This window comes from Castor canadensis, chromosome 5 (genome assembly GCF_047511655.1).
Source record: "Castor canadensis chromosome 5, mCasCan1.hap1v2, whole genome shotgun sequence".
NCBI lineage: Eukaryota > Metazoa > Chordata > Mammalia > Rodentia > Castoridae > Castor > Castor canadensis.
Window position 1 is genome coordinate 172,354,534 of NC_133390.1, and position 9,154 is coordinate 172,363,687.

At 45.7% G+C, this 9,154-nt stretch overlaps 1 non-coding gene across 1 annotated transcript; it reads right to left on the minus strand.

Annotated features, from left to right (window-relative positions):
• Window positions 1-8,329: 8,329 nt before the first annotated feature.
• Window positions 8,330-8,433, minus strand: LOC141423634 (U6 spliceosomal RNA). The gene has a single exon (XR_012448475.1). It is a non-coding gene; the product is annotated as a U6 spliceosomal RNA (small nuclear RNA).
• Between the last annotated feature and the right edge of the window lie 721 nt (window positions 8,434-9,154).

The window sequence follows — 9,154 nt, forward strand, 5'->3', positions numbered from 1 at the left end:
TTTTTTTGCTCTTCATAGAGGCTTTAAAAACCAGATCTCCAGTTAAAATGTTGCTTGATAAATTAAGCAGTTATAATTTATAAATCCTCAATGCCACAGACCATTTTCAGTTTTTCTACCTTCATGGCATATTATTAGCATATTAACCTTGCCCCCTGGAGAACAAAGGTTTCGTTGAATCACTGAAAATTTAAATAAAGTTTAATGGCCTTTTTTTTTTTTCAGCACTGGGAATGGAACCCATGGTCTCACACATGTTAGACAAATGCTCTACCACTGAGCTAAACCACTAGTCCTGATTTTTACAGCTTTTACCCAAGCATGTTCAATTCTGGACCTGCAGGAGTCCTGGCACTAGTGAACCAAGTCTTATGCATAAGCAGGTGATCTGAAACTGTGAAAATAGGGAGCAAACCCAATGCCCCTCAGAAGGGAAATGATTAATTACAGCATACTCCTATGGAATAGAATGATGTCATGACCAAAAAAAGGATACAGTTCTACAGTCACATTCTCCAAGATGCCACCAGCCACCGGGAGCTCGTGAGAGGGGCCAGGACACTTGAGGAGCTGAATGTTTAATTTTTCAAATTTATTTAAATAGTCACATGTACCTCATGGTATTGTTCAGGACCACAAACGTGTCATTTAGAGACTCCTGATACAGATGTGTCATTTAGAGACTCCTGACACAGATGTGTCATTTAGAGACTTCTGACACAGATGTGCCATTTAGAGAGAAAGTAAGTTAAAAAAAATAGTGTAAAGAGTATGATTCCTCTAAAACAATAAATAATATGTTAATTTATACATTTAAAAAGTATGAGGGAAAACATCAATTTCTGAGCCATCAGGAGGCAGTTTTGGTAGGAGAGAAGAATACAGTTCTCTGATTGGCTGACTGTGGGTAAGTTGGGGGGTATAAAGTAAGGCATTATGATTGACAGCTTGTCTATGCCCCTACAGGGCCAGGAAGGAGTTCCCAAAAGAAACAGGATGGCCAATGGAAGGAAGACCTTGTAGGGAGGACCAGAGTGACTCCAGGGGCTGCCATTCTTATAGAGTTATCTGTCTGCCAAGCGGTATTGGGATTTGAACTCAGGGCCTCGTGCTTGCTAGGCAGGCTCTCTACCACTTGAGCCACTCTGCCAGCCCTTCTTTTTTCTTTTTTTTTTTTCTTTTATTCATATATGCGTACAATGTTTGGGTCATTTCTCCCCCCTTCCCCCCTCCCCCTCCCTCTCTCCCCTGACCCCCTTGCTACCAGGCAGAAACTATTTTTCCCTTATCTCTAATTTTGTTGAAGAGAGAGTATAAGCCATAATAGGAAGGAACAAGGGTTTTTGCTGGTTGAGGTAAGGATAGCTATACAGGGCATTGATGCATATTGATTTCCTGTGCGTGGGTGTTACCTTCTAGGTTAATTCTTTTTGATCTCACCTTTTCTCTAGTTCCTGGTCCCCTTTTCCTATTGGCCTCAGTTGCTTTTAAGGTATCTGCTTTAGTTTCTCTGCGTTAAGGGCAACAAATGCTAGCTAGTTTTTTAGGTGTCTTACCTATCCTCACCCCTCCCTTGTGTGCTCTCACTTTTGTCATGTGCTCAAAGTCCAATCCCCTTGTTGTGTTTGCCCTTGATCTAATGTCCACATATGAGGGAGAACATACGATTTTTGGTCTTTTGGGCCAGGCTAACCTCACTCAGAATGATGTTCTCCAATTCCATCCATTTACCAGTGAATGATAACATTTCGTTCTTCTTCATGGCTGCATAAAATTCTATTGTGTATAAATACACCACATTTTTTTGATCCATTCGTCAGTGGTGGGACATCTTGGCTGTTTCCATAACTTGCCAGCCCTCCTTTGTGTTGAGTATTTTTTTAAATAAACATGTGGACTTTTAATTTTCTTAAAATAAGAAGCAAAAAAGGCCCAGCACCAAATATTAAATTTTGGGTTTTTTTTTATTTAAAAAAATTTTTTTTCCATTTTTAATTTTTTTCATTTCTCCTTTTATCAGTTTTACATTTGCTTCCATGTGTATGCATTGTTTGTGCCACCTCCCCCCTTGACCCCATCCCCCTGTGTTGAGTATTTTCGAGATAGGGTTTCCACACTATTTGCCCAGGCTGGCTTCAAACTGGGATCCTCTTGATCCAGCCTCCTGAGTAGCTAGGATTACAGGTGTGAGCCACCAGTGCCCGGCTAGCTATCTAAGTCATCCGTCTTTCTATCTATCATCTAACATCTGACTATCATCTCTCTATCTATCATCTACCTATCATCTACCGTCTATCTATTAATCATTCATCTCTTTATCATCTATCTGGATGATATGCTAGTTCTTGCTCTAGTTTTGGGGGAACCTCCACTCTGATTTCCACAGTGGCTACACGACTTTGCATTCCTAGGGGTTCCTTCTCCCCACGCCTTCGCCAGCACCTGGTTTCTCAGTTCTTTGATGACAGCCGTTCTGACTAGAGGGCGTAGCCTTTTGGGATACTTTGTGTCTTGGGATGCTTGGCCTTGGAATCTAGCCACCATGTTGGGAGGACTCCCAGGACACACAGAGGCTGTGTTTGAGGAACAGCCCTAGTGACACTCAGATGATAGCCACCATGTGAGTGATGGGGGCTTCAGATGGTCTCAGCCCTCAGTCTTTGAGGTTTTCACCTGGAGTCTCAGGCTCTGGGGACACCCTTTCTGCCTTCCCGGTGCTCAGAAACCATGTGAGGTAATGTCACATTGTTATTCTTTTAAGCCATTACTTAAGACAACCTCGTATACTGTAAGCAATAATTAATATATGGGGAGTGGGTGATGACAGGTGCAAGGTGGTAGGTAGCTGAGTGCTAATTAAATAGAATGGTCATAGAAGACCCTTTTTATTAGGGAACAGCTCAGCAGAGACCTGGGTGAAGTGGAGAGTGACTAACGTGGATATGGTAGAAGAGATTTCGAGGCAGTGCAAAGGCCCTGTGGCAGAACTATGCTTGTGGTTCAGCAGGGAGGCCAGCATGGCTGGAGTGATGTGGAACAGGGATGAGGTGGCTACAGGATGACGAAGGACCATTAATGGGAATTGAGCAGAGGATGTCGGGATAGGATGTGAGCTGAAGCTTCAGATGGTGATTCCAGCTGCTGTGTGGAAAACAGTCTTTCAGAGGAAGCCTGGGCGCGGAATGAACCGCTTAGGAGGCTGTGCGGTCGTGCAGGTGAGAGGCAGGCAGAGTCTACAACAGCATGGAGGTCAAAGGGGTGGGAACCTGGACATATTCAGGGGAATGCCACCTTGTCATTAGATGCAGGGTGTGAGAGGAGGGAAAGTGGCCAGAGCTGGGGAGCTCCAGACCGCAACACCAAGTGAGGACTCCAGATCAGTGGTGCCAGCAACCCCGTGTCATGGAGGACCTTGCTAGCAAAGAAGCCTCTTGGCCCCACCCCCACCTGCTGGATTTTTAACAAGACCCCAGACGTTCCCTCTTCTAGGTTGGTTCTCTACTCCGGGCCCAAGTCTGAAGCCCCTGCTACACTCTTAGGAAACCTGTGGATGCCAAGGGCTGGGGTGGGGGGTTGGCATTAGTAGCACTGGGAGTTCCCAGTGGTTGGGGTCCCTGGATTCCCACCTACCCTGTCCTGGAGCTCTGGTGATCCCGACATTAGGACACATTCTAAGTCTGCCTCCTTCTCACTCCAATTGCTGCCACCTTTGGCCAAGGCCACCTTTCTTACCTCGAGCCTGGAGCTGTTCTTTTTTTTTTTTTTTTTTTGTGGTACTGAGGCTTGAACTCAGGGCCTTCGCCTTGAGCCACTGCACCAGCCCTATTTTTTTCTTTCTTTCTTTTTTTTTGTGAAGGGTTTTTCGAAATAGGGTCTCATGAACTATTTGCTCAGGCTGGCTTCGAGCCGCATTCCTCCTGATCTCTGCCTCCTGAGTAGTTAGGATTACAGGCGTGAGCCACTGGCGCCCGTCTGGAGCCTGGGTCTTAACAGGCTCTATGATGCAGTCAGGATGAGAACTCATGCGCCAGGCTCTCTAACTGCAGTGCTGCTCACAGATGCCAAAGGCACGGGTAGCTTTGGAGGACAGGATTGCTGGGCTGCACCGAGTCTCTGGTTCAGTTGGTTTTGGGGAAGCTAATGTGCATTTTGAATGCATTTGCAGGTGATGCTTACCTACTGGACTGGGGTCAGGGCTTTGTGTCGCCGTTAGAATGGCTCCAGTCAAATCAGTTATTTTTGCCCAGATAAAAATATGACATGCACCCGCCAGGCCATTTGTCTGCAGGAAGCTCCCCGCGGTGGAGGGGTGGTGCGTTGGAATCAGTGTGGGAATCTGGGAATCCTTTCTCCCTCTGGGTTGAGCAGAGGTGGGAAGGGAATTGCGGCCCGGGAAAAGCCAAGTGCCCCAAAGGGCAGCTGCCACTGTGCTTGTGGCCAGAGTTCCGGGGCCAGGGAAGGGGTGAGGAAGAGGCCTTTGCAGCTGAACCAAGAAGCCAGGGAGCGATGGAGGAGGCAGGGAAAAGGATCTTGGGTCCTGGAAATAGTAACAACTCCCCAGTGGAAGGTCCTGCCTGCCCTGAAATGAAAATACTTGTCCCAAATGGAAAAGTTCATACTCAGGGAGGGAGGAGGAAGACACGCTAAGAAAGTAATACAAGCCCGGTGCTGGTGGCTCACGCCTGTAATCCTAGCAATTCGGGAGGCAGAGATCAAGAGGATCGTGGTTCGAAGCCAGCCTGGATAAACAGTTTGCAAGACCCCACCTTGAAAAAAACCCATCACAAAAAAGCTCTGGTGGAGTGGCTAAAGTTGTAGAGCTCCTGCCTAGCAGGTGTGAGGCCCTGAATTCAAACCTCAGCACTGCCAAAAAAAAAAAAAAAAAAGAATTTGACCAAAGTACATTATGTGTATATATGGAAATATCACAATGTACCACTTTCGTTATTCAGTTATGCTAATAGAAACTTTAAAACAGAAGTTCCCACTCAGATAGTCTCTTTGCTCTCTTCAACGCTTTCTGACCTCTGTCATCTGTCGACATGAATTCTCTGATTTAGGTCTTGTATAATCTGTCTACTGAGTTGGGGTCCCCAAGTTGGGAACTGGCTCATGACTTTTTGTTAAAGTTACCTCTGGATCCCCCTCATTTGTGTTAAAAGTGTGTTTTGGAGGTACTGGGGTTTGGACTCGGCCTCACCCTTTCTAGGCGGGCACTCTACCATGTGAGCCCCTTCATGAGCCTGTTTTCATGTTGGGTTTTTTCCAGATGGGGTCTTGTAAACTATTTGCCCTGGCTGGCTTTGAACAGTGATCTTCCTGATTTCTGCTTCCTGAGTAGCAAGGAATTCTAGCTGCTTGGGAGGCTGACATCAGGAGGATCATGGTTCAATTCCAGCCAGGGCAAATGGTTGGTGAGACCCCATTTCCAAAATGACCAGAGCAAATGGACTGGAAGAACGGCTCCAGTTGAGTTTAAATCCCAGTGGGCAGCAAAAAAAAAAAAAAAAAAAAAAAAGAGAGAGAGAGAGAGAATTGTGTCAATTTGGATTGGGGCATGATTCAAATGGTCGAGTATCTGCCTAGCAAGCATGAGGCCCTAAGTTCAACCCCCCACACACACACAGAAAAGATGATGTTTTTGTGAAATTAATATGCATGTGTCTTATGCATAGAAAATTAGACTAAAAGAAATTCAATGGGATGGAAATTACTACTGGTTTTTATTTTGAATGATGAGATTTATGGGGGATTTTTATCATTGACCTGCCTTGTCCTCAAGCCTTTTTTTTTTCATGGGACTGGGATTTGAACTCAGGGCTTCGCACTTGCAAAACAGGTGCTCTACCATTTGAGCCACTCCTCCAGACCATTTTGCTCTGGCTATTTTGGAGATGGGGGTCTCATGACCTATTTACCTGAGATGAACTGTAACTATGATCCTCCCGATCTCAGCCTCCCAGGTAGCAGGGATTACAGGCGTGAGTCAATGGCACCCACTGCCCCAAGTTTTTTTGTCGGTACTGGAGTTTGAACTCAGGGCTTTGCACTTGGGAGGCAGGTGCTCTACCTCTTGGGCACTCCACTAACTCCTTGCTCAACTTCTTACAGGATGAATGTGTGCTAACTTGCAATGAGGTTTTAGAAGACATTAAAAGTTCTGCCTTGATCTCGCTTTTCTTTTCCCTATTGCAGTAATCGGTTTTTAAATTTTTCTGGTTTTATACATATATACATACCTACCTTTATATATGTATACATATTTGGAGACAGAGTTTCACTTATGTAGCCCAGGCTGGATTCAAACTCAGAATCCTCCTGGCTCTTTGTCCTGAGTGCTGGGATTACAGGTCTGTCCCACCATGCCAGGCCATAATTTGCTTTTTAATATAGGCAAATACATATACATGTATATATTTGTATTCCTTCCTCCCCTTTCTCAGATGGATGGTAACATACCATGTACACTTTCCTAGTCTATATTTCACCCAACATGGGTTGAAAATCCCTCTGCAGGAGGATATGGAAATAGACATCTCCTCCCCTTCCCATGACTGCTCAGCCCTTCTTTTTGTACAGGTGTCGTGTTTATTAATCCTAACCTTGTTGGTGTCTGTGTTTCTTTTCAAGATTGCAGAAAGCACTCCCATAAATCCCCTGGCAGATTTGATCTCATGTGTCATGGACCAACACGAAGCTGAACTGTTCAGGAAGAGCGTCCCGGTGGAATGGGGCGGCCCAGGGAAGGGGTAGCCAGGAGAAGAAGCTGGTAGCACAAGCTGCTTCCCTCCGGGTCTCAGTTTCTTCTTGTGCATGAGGAAGTACTTGAAAGACAGTGGTGTTTCCAAATTCCAGTCATTTAAAATACTTCCCTCCCACTATTTAACTGGATCTGTGAGTCACTCAGTTAGCAACTTAGTTGGTATTTTCTTTTAAGCCACCTTAATATTGATTTGCTTTTAACATTTAAGGTCATTCTTGGTCATAATAGCTGTGAAACTGTCTTATCTGCTTTATAGTTATTTTCTAAAAGCCATTAGTGTACACACAAAACTACTCAAGGTTGGGCATGGCTCGGTGATAAAGCACCTGCCTAGCCCATGTGCATGGGTTCAGTCCCCCCCACACACAGCAGAGAAAAAACAAGTAGCCAATGTATACAAAACTACTTAACTAATGTCTGCTTCTCAATTTTGCCATATGTACCGCAGTGCATTAGAGGTTAGAATCTGGGGAAACTGGGTAAGCTATGTACAGAAACCCTTCAGAAATATCCTGGCAATTTTTCCTTAAAAGTAAAATGATTCTGCAATAAGGAATTGATTTGGAAAGAGGGGCTGGGAGGGTAGAGCCCGTTGCTGCTCTGAAGTTCTGTCCTGTCACTGACCCAGCCATGGAAATGGTGGCATTAGAATTTCTACAAGTGACACAGGGCACAAAAGGGAAGCATTTGGATCAGTTTAGCTCCAAACAAAACACACAGATGCCCCAATTCTAACTTCATAAATTCTTAGCTTCCAGGGCTGGACAGTGAACTGACCCATGCTTATGAATCCGGGTCACATGTCCTTTTTGGACTTTCAGAAAGACGAGGGCCAGTGCTTCCCAAAGACAGGACGCAGCTCTTTGAAACCTGACCCTTTAAAAGTTGGGCTGCCGGACATCAATAAGGAGGAATGCAAAGTGTGGATCAATGAGACTTGCTAAAAATAAAACACACATTAGCATAGTGTGTTCTCCATAACTCAGGCCTTTAAACACCAGACCAGAGCTCAGAGGTCTATCTTTGGGGCTAATTTCACGAGCACATTGCAGAAAGAATAAAAGACAGGCTTAGGGGCAGGGAGGAGGACTCCAGAGAGGTGGAATGAAATGAAATCACCCCTTGAGTTATGCAGAGAATCTAGCCAGCACTGGGCTCGGTTTTATTAGGCGTGCATTTGAAATTTAAGTACGTTCTGAGACAATGGCTTTTACAGCGCAGCCGGGGGCTGGTCCAACAGGAGGACTGATCAAACATGAAATGCAGGCTGGGGGCTCCTTTTCTCCACAGCCCCGCCGAAAAGCCCCCGGTGGAATTCCAGTCCTTCTCCGGACACACCCCGCGCTCGTCTAGGACTGTGACTCCTCAAAGAGCCACCTTCATTTCCTTTGCAGTTTTATTTGTAATTAGCGATTACTCATCGCAAAGCCATCTTTTGAGCGGTCCCTGTACATGGCGCATTTTTAAAGGTGTCCGACGCTGATGCTTTTGCTAAAACACGAAATTGGAAGAATCTGTGGCTTGAGATATTCCCAGATGCACAAATATTTCAAATTAAAGGTGCATTTTTTTTTTTAATGCTTCACGAATTTGCGAGTCATCCTTGCACAGGGGCCATGCTAATCCCTGTATCCTTCCAGTTTTAGCATCCGTGCAGCCCAAGTGAGCACGGTGCATTGGTTGTAAAAGGCTTATCTAAGGCCTTCCTTCAGTGGTTCAAAACTCCTTCCAGTGTATGCACAGCGGCCACGCAGGTAGACTCCTGAACACACAGGACTGTGTGAGTCAAATCCAGACCACCTCACCTTGACCTTGGCTAAGTTCCTCTACTTCTCTGCGTTCACTTATACAGTGGGTGAATGTCCGTGCCTGCGTGCTAGGGTTATTCTAAGGGCACGAGTGTGCAGATGCACACGTGTACACGCATCTTGCATGTGTGTGTGTGACTGTGTGCGTGTACACATGCATGTATTTCTAGCACGCCGAGACAAGTCTCCATGATAGGAGCTGTGGTGACTTTAGCTTTTTGCTGTCTTGTGGTTTGTGAGGCTGAGCTTGCGTTCTTATCTCCCCCAGAGATGTTTTGGTCATGGAAAAGAATGGGGTGGTGGAGATGCAGGGAGACCATGGGAAGCAGAAGGGAGGCTGGGAGGCAGGAGGAAGGGGAGGAGGACAGGAGGAGGACAGGCTCAGTCTGGGGTCTAAGAATTTATAGGAAATAAACTAAGAATGTATTTTAGCCATGACCTTCCCACTGATGTCACCTGGGAGGACTCAGACTAACCAGCAGCGCAGGTGGCCTGGATCCTCGGTCCTCTCGGATGGAACAGCATCTGAGGACAGCATGGATGGCTACATGGACACCATTCATTGTAAAGAAGCCTTGCTGTT